At 40.8% G+C, this 17,121-nt stretch overlaps 1 protein-coding gene across 1 annotated transcript in view; it reads left to right on the top strand.

Moving 5' to 3' along the window:
* Window positions 1–2,603: 2,603 nt before the first annotated feature.
* LOC124545273 (amino acid transporter AVT1B) overlaps window positions 2,604–17,121 on the top strand; it is a 219,807-nt gene continuing 205,289 nt past the window's right edge. Inside the window, exon 1 of the mRNA XM_047124155.1 lies at window positions 2,604–2,712. The gene's annotated coding sequence lies outside the window, so the exon portion shown is untranslated. The remainder of the gene's footprint in view (window positions 2,713–17,121) is intronic.

Genomic DNA, 17,121 nt, shown 5'->3' on the forward strand with positions numbered 1-17,121 from the left:
ACTGTCAGTAACTGGTTGATTCAAAGATACTCAGGGTGTCCCGGAGAAATTGTCAGTAATCAGGAATATGACAGGAAGGATCATTCGAAGCTAAAAAGTGTAGTAAACATGGGCTGTAAGATGCAAGTCTTAAGAGCTATCAGCAATTATTCAGTGCAATAGATATGTTCCACAGTAGCGAAGATGAACAACTGCTCATAGTTCGTAAGGTATGCTCTTTGGATCCCATGTTTACTAGACTTTTTTTTCTTGTTTTGGCACCGCTCAAAATACGAAAAGCGAAGAGCCTGTAATGGAAGAGGTTTGTTTCACATGACTAGAGATGGAGAAGTGCTCATAGCTCATAAGGTATGCATTTTAGAGCTCATATTTACCAAACTTTTTGCCTCGACACGTCGTTCCTTTCATATCCCTGAATATTCACCATTCCTCGTTGAACACCCTGAACAACGGACGAAGAAAGGTGCATGTCGAGGGACAAAATCATTAAGTTATGGAAACCCAGGGATAGAATTGCGCCAGCAAAGGAACAGGGACCGTCAGTAAGGAATGGGACAGCTCAAGATCTCGGAAAAGACGGGGGACCACGTGAAATATCAGAACAATAACACAAAAAAATAGACTGATTCTGTGGGTGTATATACTCGTAAGTTCTCGCACGAATAGAACATAGTGGTGAAAGACTTAGTGATTCCTTGTAAAAGCAGTTACCGATAAGTCAGCTGAGTACCACAAAAGAGACCAAAAGTACATCAGTTTACTAAACAGTTTGGATAGTTAACAGAAATCTATTGAGACGTGCCAGGTATGTGGATAAACAGAAAGTGCTTCTCTGTTTTGACCCTCCATGCATGCACCAACAATGATATAACCATATTTTGTTCTGCAAATTGTGAGCCACTGGAAATGCAATTTTATGTAGTGCCACACCAAGGAAGAAACACGAGAATGATGTGGAGAACGAGATACCCGTACCGTTTCTTCTTGCCCGCATCTCGTGGTCGTGCGGTAGCGTTCTCGCTTCCCACGCCCGGGTTTCCGGGTTCGATTCCCGGCGGGGTCAGGGATTTTCTCTGCCTCGTGATGGCTGGGTGTTGTGTGCTGTCCTTAGGTTAGTTAGGTTTAAGTAGTTCTAAGTTCTAGGGGACTGATGACCATAAATGTTAAGTCCCATAGTGCTCAGAGCCATAATCGTACCGTTTCTTGTGCAGGTTCCACGATTTGCTACTCAGATATCTAAGAGTTGATTTTAAAAAATCTGCCTTAACGGTCAGAATACAAAACGAAGTACGACTGCAGTGCTACATTTATAAATTGGAGTAAAACCTCTGTCACTGTTGTTTCAATCTTCTCCTTTTCCTGTATCCATTCAGCTTCTGATAATAGTGAACATGGCTTCAAATGTGCTAAAGTAATCGATATCAATCTAAATGTCCTTAACTACTATTACTACTACTATTTTTATTTTTTGTTATTATTAGTATCATTATTGTTATTGGGAAGGTTGGAATATCTTTAGTGCGTGTCGCTCCCGTCAAATGTAAAAGAGACCCTTAGTGCCCCCATCTGGTGAGGCTAAATTAGCAATAAATAAACATAATGCACAGATCAGATTGTGAGTCCGATTTTATGAGGATTATTAGATTAGTAGATATTGGGTATTAGGTAGCAATAGTTAACGTAGATTAGAGTTTTTTGCGCGTCAGGGAAGCAGCGATGGACGATTTAATCAGCTAGAGGAATTCGTCTGTGTCTGCTCTGGACGTACGCATCTAAGTCTACTAGTACTACGGACTTATTAGAGACCAGAAATACGATTAGACTAGACGGAGTTTTAACTTCATTTGTGTATATCTTGGAATAGATCACTAATATTTCATGCCGCAATTTACGCAAGAACAGAGAAAGTACAATGAAATTTTGGCATAGACTACGTTTCTTTTTCATTTAGTAGCTAACACGATTTGTCATAGGCGACAAGCGTTATATGTCATGGCAAATAAATATCGATGTATACAGTTCACTTCATGACAATTTGATGCTTGTTAACATGTCGCCATCATGATGTTCCAATTGTAATGACTAGCACTGAAAATCAATTTACTACATCGTACAGACAATGATTCGCAGTTTCTCGAACAGTTATCCAATAACACATTTGGCTCTCAGTCGTTTCCGTCCAATTATTCTTAATCTGAAATTGACACATTAGCCGTTTTCCACTACTGCTGAAGGTTTGTATATCAACAGAGAAATACATGTTATTAATTTTGGAACACTAATTGCCTTTCATTGCAGAAACCTGTGAGGACGTCTTATAGGTCCATTGTATTAGACAAGCAAAGGACATAATCAGTATTAACATTGTATCAGCGAACTGAACCGTTGTTTCAAGACCTGGAAATTTTACGTGCGTAATATGGCGTTGAAGGTCTTTTAGCGAACGTGTAGACAACAGGTGTGATATCGTTGTCGCGTGGGCAGCAGTCTGCGCGAGAACCGGTCGTTTCATACGAGTCGCTGGCCAAGTAACTGCTGGCAGCGCATGAGAACAGCGCTGTAACTGAGCTGGTCAAAGATGTCGAACGATGCACTACCTCAGCTGCTGCAGAGTGGACTGTCTTTCTAAGCGCCTTGCCGACCGCAAGCTTCATCTGGCTAGCCGCGCGTCGCGGGTTGCGTGAGCTGCTGTGAGGAATTTGTGCACAACAGGTAACTTGGCGTCGCATAGTCGCTTGCACAGTATATCAAAACACTGTCTGTATCTTCTGTAGGCTGCGATACCGTACTCAGAAACTACTGTGGCAGTTGTATTACATATGCAGTTTCAGTTGTCAGATGCATCGAAAGATACAGGAAAAGTTTACGTAATTCTGTCAACGGTGCATTTGCAAGAACGCATTCCGCTATTTGCTGGACTTTTAAATGTGATATCTGTTACTAATTGCTTAACTGTAAATGTGAATTAAGATCTGGATGTTCAGAACAGACTTTGCGACGTCTAGCGCTCTGTATTTTCTATGACTAGTGCTTTCGTTTTGTTCCGACTATTGGAAAATATCGCTCCATTTACAAGTCGATTTGACCACCTTTTACGGCGTTTCGAGCGCATATTACAGGATGGCAAAATGTAGCTCTGAAAACACAGTTTCTGAACGTAAATATTCATTGTAATTGTAGGATGACCACGTGCCTGGCGTGTTACATAACCTTGGGGGCGGGGATAATTATTGTCTGTCACGCGCTCTCGACCAGCAGGAAGTGCCAAGAACATTGACCCTCACACCCACGCGAATCAAGATTCTGCTGCGGTAAGAAATTTAAACTGTCATTTACGATTTGGACTGCTGTTTGTGTATTGCTGGATTACGTTAGCATGGTTGACGGTCCAGAAAGGTAAAAAGTTACAGTATAGAGGAACGTCAAAGTATTTTCCCTACACCACAGATTCGTTACAGAGATATCAGAGGAAATTACTTTGTGAAATAATAGTACTGTTTGGCTTTGTCTGTTCAAAGCTTTCGGCTGGACACGCTTCTTTTGTTCATTTTGTTTTTATAGTGACCTCAAATTCCACCACGTTGTTTCTTCGAGCTGTCCAAAATCGCCTTCATCGTTCTCTGCTTCACTCACGGTAGCAGAAGTCGCTTCTCCAGCTCGTAACTTTTGTAAATCTTTCGTGTTGCTGTGCGAATGTGAAACAAAATTCAGCACCCTAATGAAAAGACGTTAAAAGTAAATTATTTGCTTTCTAATTTAATGTTGGTAAGCTTAATTTAAAAAAATAAAGGAATGTGTGATAAACTTGGAAATACCGAGTGAAATAAATGACAATTACGAGTCGGTGCTTCAGGCAAGCAAGGATGTTTCACTGCCCCAGACGTGAAAAACGTCCCAAAGCAATAAATAACCCTTCTGAATGAGTAGTGACAAGTTATTAGAGCACATTATCCATAAAAGAATACTGGTCAGTATCGAATAATATAAATCCTACAGTGATGAAATAAGACGACAGCACAAAAAGGATTCTGATAAGCGTGTAAAAATCACATTTAACGGCGAACGAATAGAAGTATTCGTGGAATTCCAACCAGAACAAAAAATCTTTTTCGAGAAATATGAACACTGATTGACCGCACGTACTCTTCGCTTATTTGCGTATTTGATAAGGCACATCTCATCCATACGAGACGAATTTCTTTAGACTGTGAGAAAGCTGTTCATTTGTACTTGTTATCACTTTACTGTATCAATAATTACGTGAATGCATTACCACAAATTGCTATTTAGTGAAGTGTAAGGTTAACGGAACATTTTTCAAGGCATCATGGTCTTGTTGTCTATGTCATCTTTGAGCGCTTTAACGAATTTCTGCACAATTCTTGTGAAATGCAAGGGCCTGAGTTGCTATCCCGGTCCGGTGTAAAATTTTAATTTGTGACAGATATTTAAACGGTTATGTGGTGCTTCTTTGGAAGCTGACAAATGAAATGATTCACCTGAACTAAAGTGGCAGCTCATTGTCAATTCGTGGTACTCATTTATTCCCATTCCTACTAAAGATTTCAATGTTTTGGAGTTATGTGGCTAATAAATCCTGTTCTCAGACAGCTGTACTCCGTATAAACATATGGCGGTCACCAGGACTCGAACCTGAACCACTGTCGCAGTAGTTAGCTATGTAGGCCGGCCGATGTGGCGGAGCGGTTCTAGGCGCTACATTCTGGAACCGCGCGACCGCTACGGTCGCAGGTTCGAATCCTGCCTCGAGCATGGATGTGTGTGATGTCCTTAGGTTAGTTAGGTTTAAGTAGTTCTAAGTTCTAGGTGACTGATGACCTAAGAAGTTAAGTCCCATAGTGCTCAGAGCCATTTGAACCATTTAGATAGGTAAATAAAAAACTATGGAGACAGCATAAAGAGTAACAAAAACTACGATTTTTTTCTGGAATGTCTATAGATGGTGTTGGAAGTGTCATGAACATGTGCATACTGTTTTAATTAGATGAGCCATACGATTTTTTTAATTAGCCTATAACTTAGATCATATAGGCAGCTTATTTTTGCATGAAATAAACAGTTTTTGATAGATCATTACTGTTAGGATACGGATACACAGTTAGTTACAGACAGGTCAATTCAGTAAAAGCATTGTAAATTCAGACTTTATCGAACACTTTTGTATAATCCACTATGTGTAATATTTTGGCGTTGTAATATAGAGATGCTTATACTTGCGGCAACAGCGAATCTGTATATCGCGGTGGACAGTCTATGGTCCATTGTTGCTAACGAGGTCACCGTGTAGGTTGGCAACGGATGACTAAGCTTCACAGGTTCTTGGAAAAGGTTTAAAGTACTTGCTTGTATTCTAAGGGCACCCAAAGTGGAGGTGATCTGCATTCTCCTCTTCTCCAAAAGAGGAGAAAGATGTGCAGCTTGTGAATATTTTTATGGAAACATCCATAGCTTAATTCAAGTCTGGCTATTAGAGGAGCGAGGTGTATAGACCTCGAATGTGTGTGGAATGTCGCGAAATGTGAGACCGACTGTGTATTACTGCTTACTTCTTGCCTTTGTGTCGTGTAGTTTCTTCCCTTTCCCGTTGCGACCTCTATCATACCAGGTGATACAGTGGTAAAGCATGTGCCTGCAAACCGGCAGGACCGCCGAAATTTTTATTCTGCCTTTTATCTAGCCTTGGCCTCTCGGAGGTGTGAGTAGTTGCCAGGATCGACTTGTAGTTCAGATTCCATGTCAAACGGCAGGTCCCCTTTCCTCGGTTGGATAACTGGGGTGGTTTCTGGACACATTAGTCGCCGTATTGGCGTTCTTTTAAAAGACTTGCTTCCGGTCATTGAACAGCACGAAATTATTACTACTATATGTCTCTTACAGTAAATATCGGTAATCCATACTTAGGATGACAAAGAGCGGTCGACAGATTCATTGCCTTCTACAGATATCGTTTCCAACACTTTCATAATTCTATATACAATGCGGTTTTCCGTCAAACAGTTCGCAAAATTTTTAATTACTTTTAGAGTAGAGAATATGAAGGTCCTGTCATCTGCGAGGAGAAACGTATTGCTTCAACTCTTGCAAAAAATTCTTTTATCATGATATATGTCTCTGTCGGAAATTTTAATACTCCAGACTTCAGAAAACGTGGAATGTGGAATTTAGTGCTGGTTTTGGAGATGTCAGTATAGAAATAGATTGGCTCCGGATTCTGTTTTATTGATGCGGATATCAAGCTCAAAGAGAACAACAGTTATTACATTCAACTGAGACAATTTTATATGGAAACTGGACGCTAAAATTATTTAGTCAAGGGACCGTAATGATCTTCCTTGAAATCTTCTGAGTATCGAAATATACTTGGACTAAGGGACGATGAGTTCCAGGAATCCAAAAGGTTCATGAATGTTCTATCGAAAAAAAGCTAGTAAATGATAGAAAATGTACTTAGATTGTGAAATGTATGCGGAATGAATTATTCGCGCCCTCCGTTAAAACACAATCCAAGACTTGTTTCGCTTATGACTTTCGAAACTGTCCACAAACAACTGTAGTATCAGTGCAAATTCAGGAGGTGTCTGAATCATAAATATAAATGTAACACAAAATCCGAGGACAATCTAATTCAATGGAACAAGGCAAACTAATTAAAACGTGCATAGTGGATTATGGGGAAAGAGATTTTGTGTGCAGGGCAAGGGTAAAGCAAAACTAAGCAAAAACTGGAATTCGCTGATAGGTTTTAAACTGTGAGACTAACCAGGTCTCTAAACAGAAACGCTGCCATCCAAGGGTAGTTGTTTCAGTGGAAACACCCAAGCATACCTCACGCCTCTCCTGAAAACTACTTCACGATTCCTGCAAACCTAAGTCTCCTACCTAATAGCAACAATTACGTTTCCAAGAATCGTTGTAAGTATGGCGTATTAGTAAGGCTGCGGAAAAAATGTCGTTCATTAGAAGTCCTGAAGTTTTAGAAACTACCGGGATGTAAGTCAAGGACATAAGGCAGTTCTGCAACAAGATAGCGAAACTGGGATTTGAATAAAGTCTCCGCTCCTTGAATACACCGCACAACAATTGCAGGGCATCCTCTGATCATTGGTCTCCGATTCTTTCTGCTATGAATTAATCTTTTTGTAACAGAAATGTTAAGGAATGTGACTGAAACGCCGTTTAGAATATTGCAGGAATTTCGACTTTAAAAAAGGCACTAACCATAAAATTGCTGAGCGTCTTAAAATATCAGTGCATTATGACAGGTTTAGTACGTGGAAAATTTGTCTTCAGATTGCTTATACTTTCGTAAATACCGTCTGAAGGTGGATTTATCCTAGCCCGCAATATGCCATGCTGCAACTCTATTTTAAAATTTGAAATAACTTTACGTATGCTAACTTTTATAGCTGTAGTCTGTTGCTCCATTGATTTTAATTATTACGATACTTAAGTTCTGTTTTCAAAACTGTTCCTATATCATAAATGAGTTAGATTGTACGGTCATACGTGTTGTTCAACAAAGAACATGTGATGTTACATTTGTTTTATTAGGGAATTTAGCTGTAACCAAAAAAAAAAAAAAAAAAAAAAAAAAAAAAAAAAAAAAAAAAAAACTGCGGCTATTGTGCTCTACCCCGAGACGAGAGTGAGACGGAAATTACTTAATGTCATTCCCTCTGTACAGCAGTAATATAGGACTGGTTTCATTTTAATTCGTTGAAGACTAGGTTTTTATACATTCGCCTGCTTCTCTTTACTGAGTAACTTTGTGATTGTTGAATTACATAGGATTTTGAAATAAAACAATCTGTTGGCTTGCTATTTCCTCATCAATTCATTTTGTTGTATTTAATTACTTGATACGTATTACATGGAAGCGTAAATATGTTTGTTGAGATGAAGTTTTAACAGAGCAGTTAAATTAGTGCATTAACAACAAGCCCAGATCTATATTCAATTTCTGTTCCTCTTCCTGTGTGCACTGTAATATCTAAGATAAATCTAGTTTTAACATCTTACGATATAAACAGTTTTATTCCAAATCTGTGCCTTTTGCTTGGCATATACTGTTTGAAAACACGTCTATGTTCCCACGGAATTAGAGACACGTCGATGCACAAATCTCTGAATGGATTTAGAATTGAACTGGACTTCACTGTCAATAAATTCACAACGCACTTCATTTTATAAAGCCTGTTCGCCCTCTCAGCGTCTCCAAAAACGCCTGCATCATTAAAATGTAACATTCGAAAAAATGTAGGAAAAGAATACCTAGGCATTACTTTCTAAAGGAAAGGTGTTTCAGTCATTGGGTCTGTGGACCAAAAGTCCTTCATTTTGTCCTTCTTTACGCGAGCCATCAGCATGCATACTGCTAAAAACTGATACATCTCGTCTGTACTTGCATCTGTCCACTGTATGGCCCCGGATGATTCTTGACATCGCCCATTCACTACTTTATAAAAGCTGTTTGTTTCACTGGCAATGCGTCCCATCAATTGCTTGTCCAATTGCTTAACTTTCACTAGGTTCCTCACTTAGTCCACAGTGAAGAATCACTCCAGAATTATCGTTAGAAAAACGTAATTATGAGATGTAAACACGCCCCGTCTGTCAGCTATCTGTACCCACTGTTTCCGACTTTTTCCTTCTTTCTCACCCGTGAAGGGCCCCGGTTCGTGAATAATTGCAACGTCATTCGATGAATCTTTATCTTGACAATACCCCGCAGTCTTCGTGGCCTTCGAAATCACTACCACATTCCGCAGCTTAGTCTTCATTTAACAGTATTTCTCTAATTTCACCGCCACTCAAATCTTTCGAACGCTTCATTTTCACCAAACGCGAAAACTCAAGTGAAAGTATCGAATTTAGTTCCCACAGATTGAATGTATATAAGGCCTCCAGAAAACGCAAGTAGTTACAGATGTCCGCAACAGATTTCAGCACTGTTCAGTCACGGAATGGCGCAATGGTACCGATGCGGCGGCAGTTACACATGACAGAACAGCGCGCATTTACCCAACGGTCGTAGGCTGCCGTACTGGTACGATTGTCGTCCGCAATGGGTTGAAGCAAAATCTTTCAAACTAAAATTGTTAGTAGTTACCAAGATGATGTTGGCCGTTAGACGAGCTCCTCGGTTTGAAGATGTGTAGGGATACCAGTGGCGTTTTACTAACGTGCTGCAATGTGGTGGCCTTAGCGTTTTATCCTACGAGGGTAGAAGTCATAATTAAATTGAATTGATTAATTTTACATATACAAACTGAAAAGTTTAAATATCTATAAATGTTATTTATGAAGAGTTTAACACTGCGAGGAATAAAAGAAAAAAAAGCTTATGATAATAGCAGGATTCGATCCTCAGCCAACAAATTGCTAGTCGGTGCACTGTGCTATCGAGCCAATATGTAACATTTCGCTCGAATCTCCATCATAACCTATGCGTAAATTTTTTTAGAGTGTTGCAGCTTTCCCCACGGCCCATTCAGACGAAATATTCTATGAAGTTAAAAGGGACATCTACCTGTTTCTACTGACATAGCTTGAGACAAATCGGTGAGCCTCATTCCGTGCCCTCTTGTTATTAGATTTACTCTTCGAGTATATCTACCTAACTCTTCAGATCTCACTTTTTCCTTCAGAGATCTAATGGAGAAGGGCCTCTTCAGCAGATCGTCTACAGATAACACTTTCGTACTAAACTTACTCGTACACTCGCTACTCGCTTTTTTTACCGTCAAAGGTTGTAATCGTAACTAAATTCAATGCATTAATTTTATGTATATAAACTACATTGTTTAAATGTAGTCAAAGTTTATAATTAATAATTTAATATTGCGAGGAATAAAATAAAATGAAAGAAAAGGTAGCAGCAGCAATCGAACTCGAGCCTGCAAACTGCCAGTCAGTGTACGGGACCACTTTTTTCCCCTCACTGTTCTCTTCATTTGGTCTGGGCGGACGTCACGTGACACCCCTTGAAGTTCGTCGTTGAATCCGTCGCTCAGTTTTTTATTACAGAGGGGGCCATCCCTTTGACCAAACACGCTGACCTGGTGCTGTGAGCAACGTATCATTCATTGTCCCGAAATGGATGACGTCACGTCAGAGCAAGTCCAGTCGGAAACAGACAACTGCGTCCCTTTTCTGAGTTAATTTGCAAAGCGGCCGACCAACAGCTTGTTTCTAGTTACTGCGGAGAGAGCACTACAAAACATGTTTTCCTACGCTTTATTTGCTTACCAGCATGCATTCCAAGAGAAATGGCGTAATTTTAGCGCGATTTCTGGTTCGAATTCGAATAGAAATGCCATAATTATAGTGCATAGTGCGATGTTTACATTGTATTGTAGCATATTAGCATATGATAACTGGCAACCACAGAGGATACATTCGTGGGAGGCAACTGGCGGTTAGAATCAGTCAGGTAGTGGCAAACTAACATCTCTGGAGAGTTCTCTCAGAACTCGCAGTTGAGACACACAGATTTTTCAAGGAACGATCGTTTATGGTGCATAGCCTGAAAGTCTACTGTTTGGCCAATTTTTAAATAGGATCTAGCAGGATGACTTTGGTAGGTTTGTTGGGGTAGGCAACACGTAACGTCCGTGTCGATCTCAGAAGACCTCGTGGACAAATGCCCTCCACAGTTAGCACAACACGTCAAGATGCCACGTCTTGCACGTTATCAACTGATGCTTGATAAACAGTGAGATTGGTATTGAGCACTAGTGCACTCTTTCCTTCCCATTTCGGAGCTTAATATTCACTTCATGTTGTCTCGTAAATTTTGAACTATGGAGTCGAATCATTACAGGCTGTCTACGGCCCATTCATCTGGAGAAGCGATATTGTGTCGCTGAAATCATTCCTCCTGACTTTCGACGAGACATTAATAGACGAAAATGTGAGGATCCAAGCAGCAGCAGCATCATGAACTCATTCACAATTGAAATCGAGAAAGGGTTTCGTTGCAAACTGAGGAACTTGTACCATTACCACAGCAAACTGGCCTAAAAGCGTGGCGTGCTGGAGCTCAGCACATAGGAAGATGGACGACAACTGAAGAAGGGGTCCCTCATGGCACAAGGCCAGACGGAAGTGACATATTGCATGTGCTTCGGACTGATACCGTATTACCTGATATATAAGGTATTTTTCTATATTCTATAGTTTTCTTAGAGTTACTTTATCACGTTCATACAGATACAAGTGATAATGGTTGAACACATGACTATTAATGAAGGTCATTCTTCGTAATCATAGGTTATATGACGTATGCTTTTTGGGTATGTGTCTTTTCGGTTTGTGATCTTTGTGCCTAATTACAGCATGGACCATCGTTTGTATCAAAAATGTTTAAAACTGTAAATCATCGCCTTCTCAAAATAATCTGCTCAAACATTTGTTGCTGTCAAATATTTGATCAGACAATATGTGGAACAAACAACACTAATCCGTGTATCAAAGCTTGTAAGCGGGGTGCGCTGTGCAACTACTAACATGAGCAGTTAAATGAAGCCCTGATATATTAAAATCTGCCGTTTTAGGAAAATTTATGCCCCCGTATTCTACTGAAAATATTGTCATCACGAATGATTAATGAAGTAGCCACACACACACACACACACACGCACACACACACACACACACACACACACACACACACACACGCGCACACACACATACATTTACTTAATACAAGTGCAACGATAGTGAAAATGCATAGCCGCGTATTCCGTCATCAAATTCTAGATAATCACTCATCAAAAGACATTTAGAAAAGTTGCATAATGTGTACACTGTCAACTTGTATCAATGAGGCTGTTTCCTCGTAGCTCTAATCACTGAATTTACACCCGAAAGAACTATTAGTCAGTTGCTTCATTAAACCAAAGAGATCGTGACGCAATCTGAGAATGAAATCTTCACATCAACTGAAAATAGAGAGACCTTTGCTGTCTTATGTTCCATGAAGTATCTCACTAATATATAAAACCACAGTGTGTAGTATTCTGAAGTTATCACCATTCCAGCATAGTGTCCAGTGACCTGCCTTTCTACATCTATAATTTGGTAATTCAGAAAGCCTAATACTCGACATCTTGGGTTGTCGGGTGTTCTGCCGGATATCAGCGTCGTACTTGCACGATATTTCGGTCACGTAGCTCGAGACCTTCATCAGGCGCGACCTGAGTCTCAGGTCGCACCTGATGAAGGTCTCGAGCTACGTGACCGAAATATCGTGCAAGTACGACGCTGATATCCGGCAGAACACCCGACAATCCAAGATGTCATTAGATCGCCGGGAAAGCCTGAAGAGTTACAAGCCTAATACTTATTATTAATGTGTAGCTGTAGTAACGTAGGACTGAATCATTTAATTAATCGTACCATGACTGTTCACTGATATGGCAAAGTCTACAGTAACAGGTTATCACAAGATGGCGGTATGGAAGCGTGGAACTATTTTACGTAATACAGAAATGACTTACGGTTGATTGAAATAATGCAGAGGAAAGAAATTTGTATATTGTTAAAAAAAAACAAGTAACTAAATCATAAAGACTTCATCAGTTCTTAAGTAATACGATATGAAGAAAGATTCTAGAAAAAAGATAACGAAATTACGTGTTCTCAAGACACAACTTCCAGCTAGACAATAAACCATTTAGAATGCAAGAAAGGACGATAAGTATTTATTTACAGCACAACGGACGGAAAAAATATTACTCGATCCGGTTTCCATTTCACGAAAAGTAAGCAGTCCATGAGCCTCGAGTCGCCACGCGTAAGGATACCATTCAACGCTACAAGTCACTACAAGTTCTGTACGCGGAATGATAGCAAGATAAAATGTGCTTGTATTTAGAACGCCCAACTGAAACTACATGAATATCGCCTATCATGCACGCCAAATAGTTATAAAGATCTCACTCAGGATCTGTAACATTCAAGCACGCTGAACCAGCTTGTGTCGCCCACAAACACACCAGACAAAAGCAGAAAGCAGGGGGGTTGGGGGTTGTTTTGGGGGAATAGACCAAACTGCGAGGTCATCGAGGTCATCGGTCTCATCGGTTTAGGGAAGGACGGGGAAGGAAGTCGGCCGTGCCCTTTCAAAGGAACCATAGCGGCATTTGCCTGGAGCGATTTAGGGAAATCATGGAAAACCTAAATCAGGATGGCTGGACGCGGGATTGAACCCTCGTCCTCCCGAATGCGAGTCCAGTGTGCTAACCACTGCGCCACCTCGCTCGGTCAGAAAGCAGGACCGCGCAGCACAGACGAGAACAGTATCGAATAGAACATGGGCCAGAATGGCGTGAGCCGATTCGAATTATCTTGTTTCGTGACTCAACACAGGCGAACGTTTCCTGTTGGCTGGTGTCTTCGTAGTACCCAAAGATAAAAACATACTCCAGCTTGATTCAAATAATTGAAGCTGGCCATAGTATAAAATGTCGAAACATTGCAAAACAAAGACACGACTTTATAAACTAAAAATATTGTGGGCAAAAAATGAAAGTTTCAAGCGGTTACAGTTCCTTGCAACTTTCAGGGAAACTGTACTGTCTGAGTGGCCTTGGAGCACGTGACCAGTTCGTCAGGCAAAACCACAATTCTCACGCTTATCTTCCTAACACAGGACCACATTTTGGGACGGACAAGATAACGTCTCTCAACAAGACACTTTGTCATACCAAACTGTGCAGAGGATGACCGTTAGGTTCCCCTCGTGCGCTGGAGGCACTATTAAGTCTTCATCGATCCCCAAGGCAGGGGGGTCTGTCCCTCTCCACTCTGCTAAATAACCGACTCAACAGCGTGCGGCTGTTGCAAAAATGCGGCTTTCAGTGGATCCTCTGCATCGCGAGAGACGTTCCTGCTTCTTCTAGTTCTTTTGTACAGGGAGTTAAAAAATTATTCCATGTTTGGAGAAGTGGCAGTGTGAACAAATACACGCGGAAGAAACGAAACTGCTTCCGTTATTAAGGAACTTAGAATTTCCTTCAACTCAAATGGTTCAAATGGCTCTGAGCACTATGCGACTTAACTTCTGAGGTCATCAGTCGCCTAGAACTTAGAACTAATTAAACCTAACTATCCTAAGGACATCACACACATCCATGCCCTAGGCAGGATTCGAACCTGCGACGTAGCGGTCGCTCGGCTCCAGACTGTAGCGCCCAGAACCGCACGGCCACTCCGGCCAGCCCTTCAACTCACAATGAAACTCCTAAGTTGGAAGAACTTGCTTTAGACAGTACGTTAAGCTATAAGGAACACCTGTCAAAGACATCTTCAAAACTCTGTACGAGGAATGACATTACATAGAAACCATGTGGCATTCCATCTACCAGCAACAGCTTTAACTCTTGTTTATTCAGCAGTAGAATACTGCTGTCCCATCTGGCTTAACAGTACCCCCCAGAAAGAAAATAGACGTGCAACTACTGGAAATTATACAATACGAATGATTTAGGGCGCGATTAAAATTTCTCCCGCCTTCCGGGTACGAGTTCTAAGTCATATACCTCCACCGCAACTTAAGAAGACAAAATGCACTTCTTAAAGAATTCAGAAAAATTCAAAACAATCGACTTTCATTCGTTCTCTGGGTACATAAATATTGAACGTCTCCGCTCTAGAGAACCGTCATTTGTGGAAGGCATATGCATTGAAAGTAACAACTTTGACATTGAGCAATATTGGACTGCCTCTGAAGATACGATAATTGCGGATTTCAAGAAATTCCGATACATCTCTGGAAAACCCACTGATTTTGACCTCCCGAGAATATCCGTGTTAAATCTAAACTGGTTTAGAGCCAAACATGTCAAATGTGCGGGCTTATTGTATAATAATGGAAACTAAACACTTCTCCGAAGTGCGACTGTGGAGCAGAAAGGCAGACAGTCCAGCAATATCCTCCAGACTAAGAGAGTACACGGGACAATTTGAAGACACCCTCAGTACGAGTGGTAGTTACATTAATACGTGGTCCATATAACGAATGCAGTCTGGAACATCAGCGACCGTGGCGGGTTAATGTATGGTGCGACATTATTGGAGGAAGGATAACTGGTCCCCATTTTATCGATGGCAATCTAAATGGTGCAATGTATGCTGATTTCCTACGTAGTGTTCTACCGATGTTACTACAAGATGTTTCACTGCATGACAGAAAGGCGATGTACTTCCAACATGATGGATGTCCGGCGGTTGAAGCGGTATTGAATAGCATATTTCATGACAGGTGGATTGGTCGTCGAACCACCATACCATGGCCCGCACGTTCACCGGATTTGACGTCCCCGGATTTCTTTCTGTGGGGAAAGTTGAAGGATATTTGCTATCGTGATCCACCGACAACGCCTGACAACATGCGTCAGCGCATTGTCAATGCATGAGCGAACATTACGGAAGGCGAACTACTCGCTGTTGAGAGGAATGTCGTTACACGTATTGCCAAATGCATTGAGGTTGACGGACATCATTTTGAACATTTATCGCATTAATGTGGTATTTACAGGTAATCACGCTGTAACAGCATGCGTTCTCGGAAATGATAAGTTCATAAAGCTACATGTATCACATTGGAACAACCGAAATAAAATGTTCAAATGTACCTACGTTCTGTATTTTAATTTAAAAACCTACCTGTTACCAACTGATCGTCTATAATTATGAGCCATATGTTTGTGACAATTACAGCGCCATCTATCACAAAGCGAAAAAAGTGGTCCAACTAAAACATTCATATTTCTTTACGTACTACACGAATATGTAATAAAAATGGGGGCTCCTATTTAAAAAAACGCAGTTGATATCTGTTTGACCTAAGGCAGCGCCATCTAGCGGGCCAACCATAGCGCCATCCGATTTTTCGCTTCAAGCTAGACGAGTTTCGTTCTTTGTAGTTTTTTTCGTTTGACGCTTATTTCGTGAGTTTGCGCAGGAACTTTCCCGTTTTTGACAAACACCTATAATAAAATGCCATGCCATTACTGTAGAGTAGATCGTCCTTGGAGAAACATGTTATAGCGTTAGTTTTCAGTCAAAAGAGTGCCACTCTGTTTATTTATTTATTTATCGTGTGGCTTAGTTATAAGCACACGGTCACGATCGATGGACCACCCTGTATACAGAACGTAGATGTCGTTATTCCTGCTTACTAATGGGGTGAAATGCTAGTTAATGGCATACCCAACCATGAAGTACACGTAATACCAGTTCCATGGTTATTTCGTGCCGCTTTTGTGGTATTGCAGTTTTAATGCCCAGCAATGTGCTACAAACTGAAAAATCACAAATTCCTACAAGTGTTACAAAATGGTTCAAATGGCTCTGAGCACTATGGGACTTAACTTCTGAGGTCATCAGTCCCCTAGAACTTAGAACTACTTAAACCTAACTAACCTAAGGACATCATTCACAACCATGCCCCAGGCAGGATTCGAACCTGCGACCGTAGTGGTCGCGCGGTTCCAGACTGTAGCGCCTAGAACCGCTCGGCCACTCGGCCGGCACAAGTGTTACATCTAGTCCGTTTACTTACTATTAATCTGCAAATGCCACACTCTATTTTTACTGTAATTACTATGTGTAAGTAAAATCTGACACAAAGGTAATTATTAGACGCATTCTTGTTCACAGCATGAAAATATCGTGTACGAGGTACGTATTCTTGCCAATTATGTTTATTATTGCTGCTCACCTTCAGTCTTTCAGTCCACACACCTCTTCAATCGTTTCTTCCACTGCTCGAAACATTTCGACGCCTAATTTCCCGCGAGTTTGTGCAGGAACTGTCCCTTTTTCATAAACACCTATAATAAAATGCTCTGCCATTACCGAAGAGTCGATCGTCTTTGGAGAAACATCTTATAGCGTTAGTTTACAGTCAAAAGAGTGCCACACTGTTTATTTATTTATCATGTGGCTTAGTTGTAAGCACATTAACGAACCTAAGCTAAGAGAAACATTCATAAATCACACAAACGTGAAGGCTGTGAATTCAACTAAATACTTAGGGATTACTATTATATGTAACATAAACTGGAACGATCACAGGTAATGTGGATAAAGCTA

This window comes from Schistocerca americana, chromosome 8, assembly GCF_021461395.2.
Source record: "Schistocerca americana isolate TAMUIC-IGC-003095 chromosome 8, iqSchAmer2.1, whole genome shotgun sequence".
Lineage (NCBI taxonomy): Eukaryota > Metazoa > Arthropoda > Insecta > Orthoptera > Acrididae > Schistocerca > Schistocerca americana.